An 18722-nucleotide genomic window follows, 5' to 3' on the forward strand; every position below is an offset into this window, starting at 1 on the left:
TCGTGGTTCAGTTCGAAGTGGGACTCGTTATAGAAGAAAAGTCTACTCCAGTCAATGAGATTCCAGGCTGGAGACGTTTCTGGCCAGTGGTGGTATACCAACCAAACTGTTGCCTGCCATACGGCTCTACAGCCAGGAATGATGGACTCTGGTGCCATTTCTTTTCATAGGAGGACCCGCGCGGTACCCTTACAGCACAGTGGAATGTCGACGATATTCTACGCCCCATTTCTTGCTGTCCACAGCAAGCCATCCTGGGCTTTCATTTCACCAAGATAATGCCTGTCGACAAACGGCGAGAATTCTACTGCTTGTCTTTGTGCTTAGCAAACGCTATCTTGGCCAGCAAGGTTGCCAGATCTCTCCCCAGTTCAGGACATTTGGAGCATTATGGATAGAGACGTCCAACCAGCTCGAGATTTTGACGACCTAACGCACCAATTGGAAATAATTTGGCATGATATCCCTTAGGAGAACATCCAACAACTCTATCAATCAATCAAGAGGCGAATAATTGCTTGTACAAGGGCCTGAGGAGGGCCAAGTCGTTACTGACTTAATCAGTTTGTGAAGGTCTTTCTTTTGAATGACTCATCAAATTTTTCTGGACTTGTAAACATTTTTTATTTCTACATGTCTCTCACACAAAACACACACATCCGCTTCTCTTGCGCTCACCCAGCACACTGGTCACTTCGCCAGCCCTCACTGCCACGGGCAAGATCAGACAGGTAGGAGCATTGTCTGTGCACATCAAAGGCTGAGCTAATCCATTACTTCTGGCTGCCAACTCCTCGTGACAGCCCTTGTAAGCAGCTATGGTGCACTGCAAAACTATCAGCTGAAGCTTGGATTATACAGTAGTTCTAAACATTTCCACCTCAACATAGACCCACCAGTTTAAAAAATCTACTTTACCCAATCCGAGGCAACGCCATTGCTGACCATACACCTCGAATTTCTTAGTCTAAATGTGATTCGTCCAGTTTATACAAGTTATTTTCGAAGATAGAAGAAATCTGACAATACACACTTTTTCACGTCGCTAAAGTATCGTTGCTTGTTGTGTAAATCCTGTACAGGACAATGGCATACGCTATATTCCCTCTAAATATTCTTTCATCAGGTAGTGAAACATCTTTTCTTGTCTACCATGTCATGCATCTCAGGAGTGGTATTTTAAACTCATTTTTGGTTTATGATGGAGTGCTAAGATCTAGCACTGTCCAAGACACCTCCTCGCTTTCGAACTCTCTGTTAAAGTAACCAGATGTCTCGCCACATACGAAATCTCTGAAGGTAGCAGCACAGAGAAGTTGTAAATATAAGTTTTATTCTATGTGTCACTTTATAAATTCGGCAACATATCTGTTGTTATTACGGTGGTTCTCTCTCCCTGTATAGGTCGACGACTGAAATATCTTTAAAAGATTTCGCCGCAACGAAAAATACAACAAGTGAAAAATCAAATTCATGGTGCCCTAGCCATCTCCTACACCCGCCAGGCGGCATGTCACTAATGTCAAATTGATGTTTCTATCATCGTTATGTTGTACCACCCAACAGAGAAAATCCATGAACTATAAAAGCTCCGCTAACTACATCCGACAGAGAACTCGATAAGATTTTTACCGCATCTCTCCTTTCTGATATATCACAAACGAATACCATCTATGTGCCGGCATCAAGCACATGCGCCGAGCCTGTTAAATATACAGGTATTGATCCATTTGCGCATGTGGGCAGTGATCGAAGACGCTTGCACAGACTGGTGCAAAGTTTCATCGCCTGTTATGTAGGAGGGCCTTATCCCGCAGACTATCAGTCGCAAGAGACAGTCCCTGTTTTGTTGTTTGATACATAGTTTTCTTCTGCTGAAACACGCTTTGTACATCACCGTACACTTTTTTTTCGCCTCTACGTGGAGGTCTGTGTCGAGTTCTAAACTGACGTTAACGCGTTTTTATCAACTGGCTCTCATAGAAAACTGGAAGTCGCACATTGTAAGTCATATTGTCGCTGCTCCCACAACATGATGATTGAAATAAAAGACAGTTACAACAAGAGGAAACTGGTGGAGTTTTGGGGCATTGTGGAGCGTATCCAAACTACTGTCCAAAGGTGACTCATGACCTCTACATTTAAAAACATCTTTTCACAGTGACAGGATAGCTGATGGCTCCATGTTCCATTTCGATTGATTCCTCATTTTGCACTTAAGTATACAATCATTGTTTCGGTGCTAGCCATCTCTGTATGATGTTGCTTTTCCACCAAGACTCTTTCTCCATCTTAAACAAGTGATGTCAGTCAATCATTACGTGGTAATCAAGAGCGTACCAGTGGAAGAATGGAGTGGAAAAGGCATCGCTGATGTACTGTAATAAGCATCACAGTTGATAGTGAGTTCAATTTCAGCAATTCTACCAGTTTTTTTTTATAATGCCGACCAGTGACAGATCAGCATGTTTTCCAATTTCTATATCATCGCTAAACCTTCCCTCCCCTACTTTGCGAGTACCATTGCGAATGTAGATAGATGACTCATCCATTCATTTTTAATTCTCAAACATATACACCAAAGTATAACAGTCAGCGATCTTCACATTTCTAGCACTTCCATCATTACCCTATGTACCTGGAAGTTACAGAGCATTCTCGCATTCTTAGGATCAAGTTAGAGACTCAAAGATCTTCTTGCATTGTCTTAATGGGAGCAGTCTGACTCACATGCATAGACACAGCCATACAGAAAACAGAGGAAACGGACTTCAATTGTAGAATATGTGGTTGGAAGTGACTGGATGCATTCGAGTACAGTGCTGTACTTCTTCGCCTGACCAGAAAAATATTGCATTTGCGCTAGGTGTTGCCAACTGTACTATATTTACGAGCAATTTTAGAATATAGAACGAGAAGTCATGTCATGATCGCAGGGGTTTAAGTGACATGAAATCGGTAAAGTTACGACAAATGTTGCAGAAATGTGTATAAACTGAAGGACAATATGCCGAAATGCAGGTAAATGAGGAAGTACTTGCATGTCTTCTACTAGGCACACAATAATTCTTGTACATGGGAACGAGTATGCGACAGCAAGAGGAAAACGAGAAAACGTTGACATGGAAGCACCGGGAATCAGAGAAACAGTTATTTTTCGTCGAGGCAACATTCTGCGGAATGTTTGTTGAGGGAATAGTGTAATACGCGAGTTGACTGCAGTTTCATGCTTTCCTGGAGAGAAGAGAACCATCTGCCTCTAAACTTACTTGGATCTGCGTTGAAGGATGGCAGATAGTGGATGGAGTGATCAGTTGATATGGAGTTGTAACGAAGTGTGATTTAATGGTAGACTGATGATGCATTCTAGAGAGAGAGAGGGAGATGTTGCTGCAGGCCATTTGATCAGTTTTTTTCATTGTTCTGTCAGGATGCAGCAATTGTGTGACATAGCCTGCGTTCGACTCGTATACAACTGCGTGTTCTGTGTGTGACTTAGTGCAGTGTCTACTTGCGATCGTTAACAGCAAACTTCTCAATCATCAGAGAACTTCCATCTCATGTATGGTGAAACATGTCCATCCCGTTTCGACACATACCTTTAGATCAGTGTTTCTCAACCTGTGGGTCGCGACCCCCTGGAGGGGGGGCGCAAAGCCATTCTCTCTTACCAATAACTTCGTGGTACTGATTGCAGACACTAGAACAATACTTTGGAATTGACAGCTCCATCCCTCTGAGTTCCATCATGCATAAAAACCACCCGTTTCTTGTTCTTAGCCGTCTATTAAATCATCACAACATTTTCATATCTACTATCCAGCGATAAGGGGTGCTAACGCCCTCGACGTTTGCGCATCTGAAGAAATCTTGTGCACTTGTGTTGGTGCCGTGAGTAGGACTGGTGCAGAACAGCGGTTATGGAATCGGCTCACTCTGCTCCTTCGTGAGAAGTGGAGTATCGCTGTCTACTTCTGTTTAACTGCAGATTAAATCGGTGACAATACTGAAGGGAGCGTTAGTCAAATACAATGCAAGGATCCTAAGAGTGCGAGAATGCTCTGTGACTTCCATCTGCATAGGGATAGATCGTAAATTGCGCACAATGGTCGAAGTGCTAGCAATATGTAGATCGCTGTCTGGTATACTTTGGTGTATATGTTCGAGAATGAACAATGAATGGACGTACTGCGCAGTCATCTATCTACATTCGCAATGTTACTCGCAAAGTAGAGGAGGGGCGGCTTAGCGATGATACAGAAATTGGAAAGGATGGTGCAGTGTCACTGGTCGGAATTGTAAAAAATTGGTACAATTGTTACAATTGAACACACTATCAGCTGTGATGCTTATTACAGTACAACAGTGACGCGTATTCCACCCCATCCTTCCACTGGTACGCTGCTGACTACTACATAATGATTGACTGACATCCCTTGTTTGAGATGGAGAAAGAGTCTTGGTGGAGAAGAAACATCTTCTCGGGATGGCTAGCACTACAATGATTGCGTACATAGCTGCAAAATGAGGAATCAATCGAAATGAAACATGAAGCCATCAGCTATCCTGTCACTATGAAAAGATGTGTTTAAATGTAGAAGTCGTGAGTCGCCTTTGGACAGCAGTTCGGAAACGCTCCACAACGGCACACAGCTGGATAGGACTCCTCTTAATACGATGGCTATAGTTACAACATGATTGTAATACTACCTTCAAAAACAAACAGCATTGAAAAAATCATGATCTTAGTGTCAAAACGTAAAACTGATAGACAATATCACCGTTTGTTGATGTAGACAGTCGTCCATAGGGTCAAAATTATTTTATTTCTTCCAGAGTACTATTTTTAAGTTCTATGCTGCACAGTTCCATATCATCTGATAACGAGTGATTTGTGGTGTGAGAAGAGCATACCAGAGGTGGCTTGTACATTCTGCTAACCCAGTAACATAGTAGTGACCTGAGGTTGGCTATGGAAAATATACTGTTACGTAACAATTATAATTCCTTGCTTACACCCATACGTCGGATCTGTACGACATAATTATGTATTATCTGCTAACAAGTGCTTTGTGATGTGGAAATAGAAGTTTAGAGGCAACCACTGAGCTAGTAGCAACTCGACAATCTATTAAGGTGTACGTAATTAGTCAGGTTCATGTTCTATGGAACAAATGAACGTTCTTTTATCGAAATGATGTAGAACGAGTCAGGTTACAGGATATTTACGTATGATTACTGTTAAATACTGAGCACACTATTTTTTAGTTCTACTCATTCCAGCTACACTTAAAAACAAGGCTATTTTTTCAGGATACAAGTTATTACATAGACACTCGTGCATGGAACAGAAGGAATTGTTTAGTACAAATGCTTTTAGGTTAGATTCAAAACTTTCTTTGCTATGTACCAGACATTTTATGTTACTGGGCAAATGATCAGTTTTTCTTGCTGCATACTGATCTCCTTTCTGAGCCACTGAAAGCTTTAAAAATGGGTAATAAAGGTAACTTTTTCCTCTAGTGTTGTAGATATGGACATTAGTATTCTTCTCAAATTGTGATGGGTTATTATTTATGATGAGGTTCGTTAGTGGATATATGTATCTTGTTAGCGTACTTCAAATGCATAACTCCTTGAAGGGGTAGCTACATGACAACTACGGATGAACATCACATATTACTCTTATTTCTCGGTTTTTGTACAATCAATACTTCCTTCATAAATGGTGAGTTACACAAGGAAATTATTCCACAAGTCATTATTCAGTGGAAATATGCAAAATCCGCCAGGGGGTTGATTCGTTTGTTTCCAATTGGTAATTACACTAATAGCCAACTTAGTTCCACTTAACTGTTTGAGCAGCTCAGTAGCAGTTCAAGTTTTCATCAGTACGAATAACCAAAAAATCTGGATTAGTCTACCCTCTCTACTGACCCCTGTTCAATGTTATGTAAGCTGCTGGTACGATTCTACTTGTTCAGAGCTGAGTATAGAGTGTTTTTTCAAAATTAAGGAAGAGTTTGTTTTCAGAGAACCACTTAATTATACTTTAAAAACATAATTAACAATTCCTTCTGTTTTTTCTCACTAATAGGATTTATCATGGCACTAGCGCTGTTGGCAAAAACTACCAATTCTTCTTCATGCATGTTAAATGGCAAGTAATTCACACACATAAAGGATAGGAGTAGACAGTTAATTGAACTGTGGGGGACTCGTATCATAATATCTCCTCCACAGCTAGTAAAATTATCTCTCTTTTCAATATTATCTGAATTATTCATCACAAATTTTTGCATTCTGTTTGACAGTTAATTGAACCGTGGGGGGCTTCCAACATAATATCTCCTCCACAGTTAGTAAAATTATCTCTCTTTTCAATATTATCTGAATTATTCATCACAAATTTTTGCATTCTGTTTGTTAACATGATTCAAACCAGTTGTGTGTAAAGCTATCAGTTCCAAAAAACTTAAGTTTTTCTAAGAGTAGAAAACAATCTACGTAATCAGATATCTTGGAAAGATCACAATAATACCAACAGACGATATTTTATTATTTATAGCTAGTAGTATTTGGTGAGAGTATAAACAGCATTCTCTGTCAGGCAACCTTTCTGGAATCCAAACTATGATTTGCTAAGTAAATTGAAGAAAGTGGCCAATAATTATTTCAATCTTTCTTGTCAACGTTATTGCAAAGGCGTTTAACAACTGCATATTTTAAACTGTCTGCAAAAATTTCCTGTGGAAGTGGTGCATTACGTATTTCACTTAGGACATGACACAGAGTTAGAACAATTTTCAAAATGCTGTTTCAAATTCCATCAACACCTTATGAACTTTTGGTTTTTGAATCTTTATAATTCTTTTGCTATCGGTGACGGACATTGGTGTAACTTGCTTATGGTTTTGTGGAATGATATTTGTGGTATATTCTCTTGTTTTCTTCAACCAAATCATTTTATTCTATTTTTTCTGCTGTATTTAGGAAGTTACTGTCAAAAAAGTACCCACAACTTGTGAATCATCAGTCACAAAATTGTCATTATTTTAGTTTAATTGCCATGTCTCTTGTTTCACAATACCCCATATAGTCTTAATCTTATTATCTGCATTATTTATTTTAGTCAGGATGTAAGGATGTACATTCTTCTTGATACATGCTTCTTGACATTTCAGTGACTTCCTTAAAATATTACAGTATTTTTTTGTAGTATGCAAGTAATGTCAGATTCAGAGTCATACTAGTCTTTATATAAATGTCTGTCTTTCTCTTAAATTAGATTTTCATTCCCTTAGTTATCTGTGACTTACTTCCTTTTTTAGTGGATTTACTGGATAATTACTTAGAAAAGATATTTTCAAATATTAACATAAATTTACCATGTAATAAATTGAATTTGACATCAGCATATTTTTCTTATACACTTCACCATGTACCAACTGTCCCTAATTTATTACCGAGCGAGGTGGTGCAGTGGTTAGCACACTGGACTCGCATTCGGGAGGACGACGGTTCAATCCCGTCTCCGGCCATCCTGATTTAGGTTTTCCGTGATTTCCCTAAATCACTTCAGCCAAATGCCGGAATGGTTCCTTCGAAAGGGCACGGCCGATTTCCTTCCCCATCCTTCCCTCACCCGAGCTTGCGCTCCGTCTCTAATGACCTCGTTGTCGACGGGACGTTAAACACTAATTTCCTCCTCCTCCTCCTCCCTAATTTACTGTTGAAACTTTATATCCTGTTATCTTTAATAAGCCTCTCTGCTTTATATGAACCTGCCTTACGACTGTGAGGCGCTACATTGTTTATTTCCATTAACTGTGTATCATGATCAGATAGTCCATTAACAATTGGGTACACATTATTGCTTCAGCTTGAGTACTGTCAATAAAAATTATTTCAGTCAATATCAATATCTGCTCCATATGTTTATTGATCAGTGGCATAGTGTTTTTTGCACATGCTATAATCTCTCTTATCTTATTCGTATGGCCTGTATGCGAGATTGGCAATGATTGGGATACAACTATCACAGAGCCTATCCTAAATGCATGTTCCCTGAAATTATCCAAAGGAGATTCTACGTTGTTATTCTTCCATAGAACCCCATTTACTGTGGAGATGAGAAAACATCCCAGGGATTGCATATGCATAAGTCCAAACAACTGTCAGGTTGATCTGTGAAACAGAGAAATGGTCACAGATCTTCCACACGTCCCAGCCTTGCGAGTTGCAGTTTTCTTTTTTTAAATATGGTCTACACTTCGACTCGAACACATCCCATATTAAACCCACTATGTGTGTCTGGATACTTTCTTCAGATGCTTTATGCATAATGTAGATCACATAGCAACCTATTGGGCAGCTAATGGGTGACCAGTTTGTGTATATGGCGATGAGATATATTCTACCTTCATCGAATTCCACTGTTGAATACTACTGTACAGAGTGATACTGGTCAGTGTGTCCTTTACAAAGCGATGTATAACTAAAGGCGCAGTAGTATGGCTAATTTAATATTCCCCTGGACAACTATTAACCTGCCTCCAACTATATTCTCGATATTAAAAAGCTACTGTCTTGGAAATATACAGTGCCCTTTGTTATCCTGATTTTGGAATACAATTTGTTTATTGTTGTCAGCACTTCTGTTTCTGTGATTGTTACTTTACAATTAGGCTTTCGTCCAACAGTGTACCTGTCCTGTACATGGTGGAGAATACTTGCTACATCAAAACTTCACACAGCATGCTGGAAGCCATAGCATTTGAGTAACTACAATGTCAAGCCTACTTATAGGTCACAGGCAGAAACTATGTATGGTGGATAAAACTGGGGAGCTGGAACATTTGTTAATGTCAAGAACGTAGGGAGACCCAGTTTCAATGGACTAGTTGCTGTGTCTATTGCAATACTAAAATGTCTCCTACTTACAATTATCTCCATCTGTCTTTTGCATGGTAATGGTACACATCAAAAAGTGGTTTACTGTGCCAAAACTGGAGGGAATATGTTGTGGGCAATATATTACTTCCTCCTACATATGTCTCACAAAGCGACGGCATAACAAATTAGAGCTAGTACAGAGGTTTGTCCAACAGACAGTCTTTCTACGTGCCATTCACAGCTGGAACAGGGACAGAGGTTAAATGCTGGTTGTATCAGAACTTCCATCTTCCGAACTAAATGTAAGTAATGGACTTGTTTACAAGATAACTTTTTAATATAACTTTTTTCGACACTTGGAGTGTAGTAAAATACATGTTTAATCAGTGAGGGGAAGCCCAGGTGGCTTTTCTATTGGAGACCTGTGGCTTCAGTGGTAGTTGTTGCAGTTGTTACTTCCTAGATTTTTTCTTTGGTGTGACGTCACGCGTGCTGGACTGCTGTTGAAATTGATCGTCAATATTTTATAAAGTTTCAGTCTTCAGTTACTTATTTTAAAGTTTATTTGTGTTAATATTTGCTGTAAAAGAAAGTTGTTAGTGGATTTTCATTAATCTCAGTCGTTCTTTCTGTGTTATTGACTAGAGTGGTCTGTTATTCGTGAGTGTGCTTTCGTCGTCCGTCCAAGCCTCGCGCCTCAGTAGTAGGTTTACACTTTGCGGCGTGCAGTTGCAGCTGTAGCTGTTATAAAGCTAAGTACTGAGAAAGTTATTTGTGCACTGTTACACAGTTATTCATCTTCAGCGATGTTTCGTGTTGTTTGTGGCGAAGTAAGGATTTGGAAACGTTCGTTTGCTGTGTTTTTTAAAGTTTTCTGTGCGTTGAAGTCGTTTAGTTTTCAGCTGACGTTCCTTATTGTTTCTAATGGACTATTTCAGTAAAATTTTAATTTAGTGTTTTAACTTCGTTGAGTGTTACAGTGGTCGCTTGAATTTTTGGTTTTAGCTAATAATTTTATGATGTACTGGTATCAACTGTGGTGTAGTAGTATTAATATAAGTAGTTGCTTTCTTATTAGACAGAGAATTTCGAGACCGCTATTGTTAGTCCTATGAATAGTTCTGCTTGTGTAATTGAGCTTAGATAACGTAGACGTATAGTTTTTTTCAATAACTGTAAAATTTTACCCTGAGTGAGAGGTGTGAGATCTATCGTAGGTTCGTGAGTAGTAAGTTACAGTGTGGGATTTGTTCAGAGTATTTTCATTGGGGGGAATGCAGTGGGGAAGCCAGTGGGCATTCAAGTGAGATCCTCTCCTCGGAATGTAGAATCTGTAGTAGAAATAAGTTGACAGAGGAGCAGGTGCGTAAGATCTGTGCCCTTCAGATGCAGTTACAACGCACAAAGAAGGAACTAGATAGGTAGATAAGGTTGAAGGGTGGTGTGGAATGCGAACTGGCAGTTAGCTAAGAATGCAGCTAGGAGGAGGAGGTATTCAGATAGTTATACTTTGCGTATATGCAATAGATTTGACCAACAGAGTTCAGTCGAGAGGAGCCTCTTGTAGCTGCAGATGTAGGGAACATGCAGCACTCTTCAACAGTTATGAAGCCTAGGTCAGTTTCAAAGTCTAACAGAAAGAAGAAATTTTTGCTGCTAGGTAGTTCGCATGGTAGAGGAGTGGGCCAGCAGTTGCAGGAAGTGTTGGGGAATGAGAACCAGGTCACCATCGTTGTGAAGCCTAGAGCAGGGTTGGCTCAGGTGACTGACAGCATAGCGAAGTTATGTTGGAATTTTACGAAGGAGGATCAGGTAGTAATAGTGGGTGGAGCAATGAACAGTCTTGATAGGGACGGGGAATATGATGTAGTTGGTAACCTGGTAAATATAGCTACTCAAACCGGTGGCACTAACGGGCATTACACGCAACTGTTTCAGCATGATCGGCGTCATCTTAATGTGGATGTTAGGCGTCTTAACATGGAGCTGGGGAGAGACCTGATGGCAGATGGCTTGGGTCACATTGTAGTGGTTCCAGTTGGGTCTATCAGTGTGTCAGGTTTCACTAGGCATGGCCTGCACCTCAATGGGTATGGGAAGGGGAGGCTGGCAAAGCTTATAGGTGACAGTGTACTGGGTGGTGGTGGGATCACTCATGGAAAAATTCCTGTAGTAGTTGGTGTTAGAGCTGCACCTTTTTTACACTGAAGTCAGCTGACAGGTATACCTGCTTAAATAAAGTCCCTCTAACTAAGGGTCCACCTTCAGAGGAAGTCGTGTTTCCAAGTGGAGAAGGAATGAGCATATTTCATCAAAATATGAGGTATTAAAAATAAAGATAGTGAACTCCTTATAGATGTAGACTCTGAAATTATTGCTATACCAGAGCACCACTTAAATAACTTGACAATTCAGAGGCTTCCTTTACCAGGACACAGATCAGTTGGCTGTTTTTCAAGCAGTTCCTTGTAGGGTGGGGGAGTGGCTATGTAAGCAAAAAACAATATTCCATTTGAGTCCATAGACATATCACGGCACTGCACTGAACAGATATTTGAATGTTGTGCAGGGGCAATTGAATTTAGTGAAACTAAACTTCTAATTGTTGTTGTTTATAGATCCACTAACTCTGATTTCAGAACATTTCTGCTCAAGCTAGAGAGGGTTCTTGAGTCACTTTCTAGGAAGTACCAGAAATGAGTTATATGTCGTGACTTCAATATAAATTTTGTATATGATAGTGCACAAAAAAGGATGTTCGTAGATTTCCTAAATTCATATGAGCTGATGCAGACTGTTTTTTCCAACTAGAGTGCAGGGGAGCAGTAGCAAAGCCATACACAATATTTTTATTCATTCTTCATTACTAGATGGGCATTCTGTTAGTAAAAGGATGAATGGCCTTTCAGACCATGATGCTCAAATTTTAACACTAAAAGGCTTTCGTACTCAAACAAATGTCATATATAATTAGAAACTATGTAGGAAAGTTAAACCAAGAGCAATAGAGTTTTTTAAAACTTTTCAAGGAACAAGTGTGGCAGGATGTCTATAGTGTCAATAACATAGATGATAAATACAATGCTTTCCTTAACACATTTCTCATACATTTCTTTCCATTAGAGCGTTCTAAATGGGGTACTAGCAGTAGTAGGCAGCATGGGTGGCTGACTGGTGGGATAAGGGTATTATGCAGAACAAAGTGGGAATAATATCAAAATGATAGAAGTAGTCACAATCAAGCTACAGGAGCCCATTACAAACAGTACTGTAAGATTCTTAAAATGTTATTAGAAAGGCAAAGAGTATGTGGTACGCAAATAGAATAGCTAATTCACAGGATAAAGTTAAAACCATGCGGTCAGTTGTGAAGGAAGTGTCTGGTCAGCAGCACAAGGTCGGTGGTATAAAGTCAGTTTGTAGTAAAAATATTTCTGTTACTGATAAATCAGATACATGTACAGTATATAACAATTATTTTGAGTATTGCTGGTGAATTAAATAAAAAATTAGTTTCTACAGGGAATCATATAACTTTCTTGGCAACTGCCTTTCGAGATTCATGTCTGAAATACTCTGTGATACAGACAAGGGGAGCTCAAATCAGTAATTAAATCACTGAAAACTAAGGACTCTCATGGTTATGATGGAGTGCATAGCAGAATATTAAAGTACTGTGCTGCACATGTTAGCCCTGTATTTAGCCATATTTGTAATTTTTTCTTTTAGGAATGGTCAGTTTGCTGAATGACTAAAGTACTCAGTAGTAAAGCCGTTTTATAAAAAGGGAGAAAGGGATAATGTAGACACTCTTAGACCTATTTTTATGTCATCAGTGTTTGCTAAAGTTATTGAAAAGGCTGTGTATGTAAAGATAATTGATCATTTTTTATTACACGATTTGCTCTCAAATGGACAGTTTGGCTTTAGAAGTCGTTTAACAACCGAAAATGCTATATTCTCTTTTATCTGTGAGGTACTGGATGGGTTAAACAAATGGTTTCGAACGCTAGGAATATTTTTTGATTTAACTAAGGCGTTTGCTTGTGCTGGTCACAAAATATTGCTCCATAAGTTGGGCCATTATGGAATACATGGAGTAGCTCACAATTAGTTCACCTCTTACTTTAGCAACAGACAGCAAAAGGTCATTATTCACGATGTTGAGAATGGCTATGACGTGGGGTATGGTCAAGTGGGGGGGGGGGGGGGCCCAGGAACCAGTGTTGGGGCCACTACTGTTCCTTATTTATATAAATGATATGCCCTCTAGTGCTACAAGTAACTAAAATATTTCTGTCTGCTGATGACACTAGCTTGGTAGTAAAGGATTTTGTGTGCAACACTGGCTCAGTTTAAAATAGTGCAGTTCATGACCTAAGTTCATGGCTTGTAGAACATAAACTAATGCTAAGTCACAGAGAGACTCAGTTTTTACATAACTCAACAACACCTGATATTTTAATTTCACAGAGTGAGCATATGATTAGTGAAGCTGAACAGTTCAAATTTCTAGGTGTTCACGTAGATAGTGAACTGTCGTGGAAAGCCCACAGTGAAGATCTTGTTCAATGACTAATGCTGCCATTTTTAGTATTTGAACGGTATCTGAAGTGAGTGATCGTTCGACACGAAAATTAGTCTACTTTGCTTATTTTCATTCGCTTATGTCGTATGGTGTTATATTTTGGCGTAACTCTTCCAATTCTAAAAGGATATTTTTGGCTCAGGAACTGGTGGTTCAGGCAATAAGTGGTGTAAGTTCACGAACCTCTTGTCGACCCCCGTTAACAAGTCTGGGTATTTTGACATTGTCTTCTCAATGTATGTATTACTTACAGTCATTTGTTTTTAACAATTTTAGCTTATTCCCAAGAATAAGCAGCTTTCACTCAGTTAATACTGGGCAGAAATCAAACCTGCATTTCGATCATACTTCCTTAACTCTTGTGCAGAAAGGTGTGCAGTATGCTGCTGCATTCATTTTCAATAAACTACCACTGCAATTCAAAAATCTTAGCAGTAGTCCACGCGCTTTCAAATCGAAAGTGAAGAGTTTCTTCATAGGTCTCTTCTTCTATTCTGTCGAGTCGTTCGTTGAAAAATTAAGCTGATTCTTGTTGTATTGTTGATTTCGTTTACTTAAACTTATGGACCGACTTTTTTGGGGTCATAAACATTTTATTTTTATCTGCTATTACTTTTATGTTGTAATTTCATGTACTGACATGTTCCATGGCTTGGAGATTTTCTCCTCAATATGGTCCTACAGAACGTGATGTGATTCTGGTTTCGGAAATTTTTTAACACATTAATAATGTGGGGTCATGTTTCCTTACATTGAAATGTGCATTTGGTAGTGTTTTTTTAAGTAATGCACTATGGTTTTCCATGTTAAACATTTAAAGTTCCCTATTTAGGTATGTTTTTGGATGACAATCTTGAGAAGTTGGTATTTTGAGTAGAGGAGAAAGAAACTGTAACAAATCCTCCGCCACCCATTGTAAGATGGCAAGAACTATGCCCCTTACATGAAGTCATTAAAAATCACCGAACTCACATTGAGTGAACAGTAGGGCTGAACAAAAATGACTGACAAGGCACAATGCATCGTGTAGAGGGATAGTATGGAGGTATTGAAATAATTAATGTTGGGTGATGGTTTTAAAGTAATTCATGCGACATGAAAACTTTGTGGAAACGCGTTGATTTACTAGAGGCTAGTTCATCCTAGGGAAGTATTCAGAGTTGACAGCGGCTGGGGAGTGGCGAAGGGAAGTGACAATAGGCAGCTTAGGGCGGCTCAAACTCTGAGAAAGCAGTAATGTGGCACGGCCTCCAGCTGCCTTAAGATAAGTGACAGTGAGGGGGTGGTTGACCACATACTGGTGTACCGCGAAGCAGATGGAGAACTTGTACACCTGTTGATAAATTTCCGTCATCCTGTTTTCAGTGAAACATGAGAGAAAGCCACACAAAGCTATGGTGGACTAGTCAACAGAGGCCAAAATATGCGTGTTCATGACTATAGCAACTTCACGCTGAATTCACGGTCCACAGAGTCTGAAGTAAATCAGGCGAAGAGCGACAGAATGAAATACGCCGGCCTTCGATGGCAACGTAGGACTGAGGAATTTGAAGTACTCTCCTGGGAGTCAGAATTCCGGAAAAATTGGTGTTTTGTGCAGACGCTAACCTTGATGGGTGGCCTGGGAGGAGCTAAATAGCAGAAGTTGAGAGGAAGGGAAATTTTGTGGGAATTTGTTCACTTCCTAGAGCAGGCATTGGTCGGCGCTGGGAAGCGACGCATAATTAACGCGTCTTGCGCTGTAATTGGCGGAAGTGATTTTGCTGGAGGGGAAACTGTGGCGAAGAGTGGACTGGCAGAAGTCTCCATAGAGGTCTTCCATTCCCTGCTTGCCTAGAGTGCGGATGTGGCGTTCTTTACTCAGCTTGCCTGAGAGAGAGTGAGCATCTCTGCAGTTTATGACTTAGCAAACAGAGCCATTGAGCTTGGAGATAGCAAGTTTTCGTTCAGCTATGTACTGAGAAAGATAGCTAGGAGTGAATAGACGAGCACAGCCTTGCAGCACCACGAGGCCGGCCAACGTCCGCCCAACGACGACACTCCGCCACACTGAATTCGGTGATACTGTGTCTGCTCTGGCTTGAGTTAGGTCACAGATTAATTTGTTGGATCACGCCAGCAAAGTTTCCATGAGGGTTTCATGGGCCGTGTATTGTAGAATTCTTCTCGCATTTCGCATTACGCCTGCATCGGTTGATAGGAATTAATTTTGATTTATCGTGTTCTACTCCACGTAAACGCAATTTATTCCCACTGCCTGTTAGGAGAGTCATGTAATGTGATGATTGAAGGTCGTGAGTTAAAATTAATTTGTGCTAATCAACTGCATCTGTTTTCAATCAAGTAGCTGAAATTCCAAATCACTTTCTTAATTAATTTTATGTTCAACATTTGCATCTGGTGTTCTATAGCTGAATATAACATCAATGTGCATCCCTTTTTAATTAAAAGGGATCAATTCTGAATCAATTAATGTCAACACTGCCACCACAGTTCAATCAGGAGTCACAGGGCCATATTACTTTCTTTGCGTTATCCGATATTGCGGCAGTTTTGCACTCTCTGTTAATCTGATAGTCCATTAGCTGGGGTGAACACACACCAGAACCAGATAAGTGATGGGTGGGGTGTTATACCATAAACTGCAAACAGCGATGGCAGTTGCTCATACATTGGAGCACTCGTAGAAAAATCCACTGGCCACAATAGTCTCCTGAAAAAAATATAAACGTAATTGCATATGTTGCCTAAGTGTTGTCTGGGGGTGGTGGCTAATCTCCGCTGCTTCATGGTGATTGACCAACATAAGAGCAGAAACGAAGAGCCCATCTTATCATGGTGGCTACCATACCGCTATGGTGGTCGGAGAAGGGGTTAAATCCCACAGCAGGATAAAGCCCCTAGACTAGAGAAAGCAGATGGGCATTTTTTGGTTCATAAATTATGGTACAAGTGTCACTCCAAAAAAAGTGCACACTATTTTTGTAAAAATACAATTTTCATTCTGCATGTGTGAAAGTTTTCGAATGTGAAGATACATCCTTCCCGCTTGTTTTCAAACTTAGTCCAACCTGTTCCCGTGAGTGGCGCCGTCACAGCATGTGTTCAAGATGGCTGCTACACTTGACGTTCGTCAGAAGCAACGTGCTGTCATAGAATTCTTGGGCTGTGAAAACGAGACAGTGGGAAACATCCACATGAGATTGAAAAAGGTGTATGGAGATGCTGCTGTCGATCGCAGTACAGTTAGTCGGTAGGCAAGCAGGTTACGTGAAGAAAGCAGGTACGGCAATATTGAGGATTGTCCTCACAGCGGTAGGCCTCGTACTGCATACACTCCAGCAGACAATGTGTATAGAGTTAACGAGTTGGTGACTGCTGACAGACGCATCACAGTGAACGAATTGTCATTCTACGTTGCAATAGGGGAAGGAAGTGTTGGCAGAATACTGAAAGTGTTGGCGTTAAAAAAGGTTTGTGCCAGGTTGGTTCCCAGGATGTTGACAGTGGCTCACAAAGAAACAAGAAAAACGGTATGCAGCGAACTTTTAGAACAGTACGAGAATGGAGGAGATGAATTTCTTTGAAGAATTGTGACGGGTGATGAAACATGGCTCCATCATTTGTCACCAAAGACGAAGAGGCAATCAATGGAATGGCATCATGCAAATTCACCCAAGGAAAAAAAAAATTCAAAACCACACCTTCTGCTGGAAAAGTTATGATTATGGTGTTTTTCGATTCTGAAGGACTCTTGCTTGTGGACATCATGCCAGGTGGAACCACCACAAATTCTGATGCGTATGTGACGACAGTGAAGAAACTTCAAGCTCGACTGAGTCGTGTTCGACCACATCGGCAAAAGCATGATGTCTTGCTGTTGCACGATTATGCGCGGCCACATGTCAGTCAAAAAACCATGGAAGCGATCACAAAACTCGGATGGACAACACTGAAACACCCGCCTTAGTCCCGACCTGGCTCCATGTGACTATCATCTCTTTGGGAAACTGAAAGACTCTCTTCGTGGAACAACGTTTGAAGATGATGATTGCCTTGTGCACGCTGCCAAACAGTGGCTCCAACTGGTTGGTCCAGAATTTTACAGTGCGGGTATACAGGCGCTGGTTCCAAGATGGCGTAAGGCAGTTGATAGGGATGGAAATTATGTGGAGAAATGAGAATATTGTTCCTAAAGAATGTATCTACACAGTGTAAAACTTTCAAACATTTAGAATAAAAGATGGATTTTAAAAAATAGTGTGCATTTCTTTTGGAGTGACCTTCGTAATTAAGATTAGACTCATGCAAGTGTTAGAAACACGTGGACTGTTCAGAGTGGGGTGGCACCCCTTTTGAATCATAAATTATGGTCCTTAAGATGATGCTAAAAGTATGTGACAGTCATGTTATTATAGAGGGGCAAGAATTATAGTCATGAAGATTAGACTAAAAGCGTTTGGTCGTAAATTAGAGTTGCATAAATATAATTAAGAGCACATGTCTCCACTTCGCTTCCTTTTGGATCGTGAAGTACAATCAGTTGTTTACATAAGGATGCAAGAAGAAGTGGCCAGTTTCTTTCCATAAGGAGAACAATGGACCATTCGAGCTCTCTCTCTCAGAGCTCCAATACTTACACGGTAGACATATACTTATGTTACATTTCGTTTAAGATGCCAATGTGGAAGATCAAAGTATAATTATAGAATAGACCCATTTTTCTGGACAGTGATTCGTCAAAGATCACCATTTCATGTATGTATCACATCGTTCAAGCAGTGAACTACGCCATGTGTAGGACAATAGTATGGATTATTAGCCAAAATTTGAAAAGCTGAGATTTTTTCAGGCTGCTTTTTGATCCGAGATATTTGGCTTCAGTTGTGATGCTACCTCCTATCTAGAGGATACGAGATGGCAGTATCTACAGTGACTAACATTTACGGTTCGTAGATATAAGGTAAGAGATAAAATAACCCTCAATTCCAAACCTAGAGGGTTTAGTAGTTTGATTGGAGCAAAGCGCCACTCATGATACGAAATCCTTAAAAGAATATTGCTTTGATCGTCAAATCATGTGAAGACATATGGTGTAATGGCAAGTGGCAAATGTGACTTACGGATGTAACCCAGAGCGTAGTCAGAAAGATATATCCCTGGAGGTGACTGTAAGGAAGCTCAGGGAGAGTAAAGGCAGAGGCAGATGCGGACAGGACAGGACAGGACAGAGATGTAG

At 40.2% G+C, this 18722-nt stretch overlaps 1 non-coding gene across 1 annotated transcript; it reads left to right on the forward strand.

Annotated features, from left to right (window-relative positions):
- The first annotated feature begins 7468 nt into the window (after positions 1–7468).
- On the forward strand, positions 7469–7541 carry Trnaa-cgc. Its single transcript has one exon. It is a non-coding gene; the product is annotated as a tRNA-Ala (tRNA).
- Positions 7542–18722: the final 11181 nt, after the last annotated feature.

Source organism: Schistocerca piceifrons, chromosome 7 (genome assembly GCF_021461385.2).
Source record: "Schistocerca piceifrons isolate TAMUIC-IGC-003096 chromosome 7, iqSchPice1.1, whole genome shotgun sequence".
NCBI classification, from domain to species: domain Eukaryota; kingdom Metazoa; phylum Arthropoda; class Insecta; order Orthoptera; family Acrididae; genus Schistocerca; species Schistocerca piceifrons.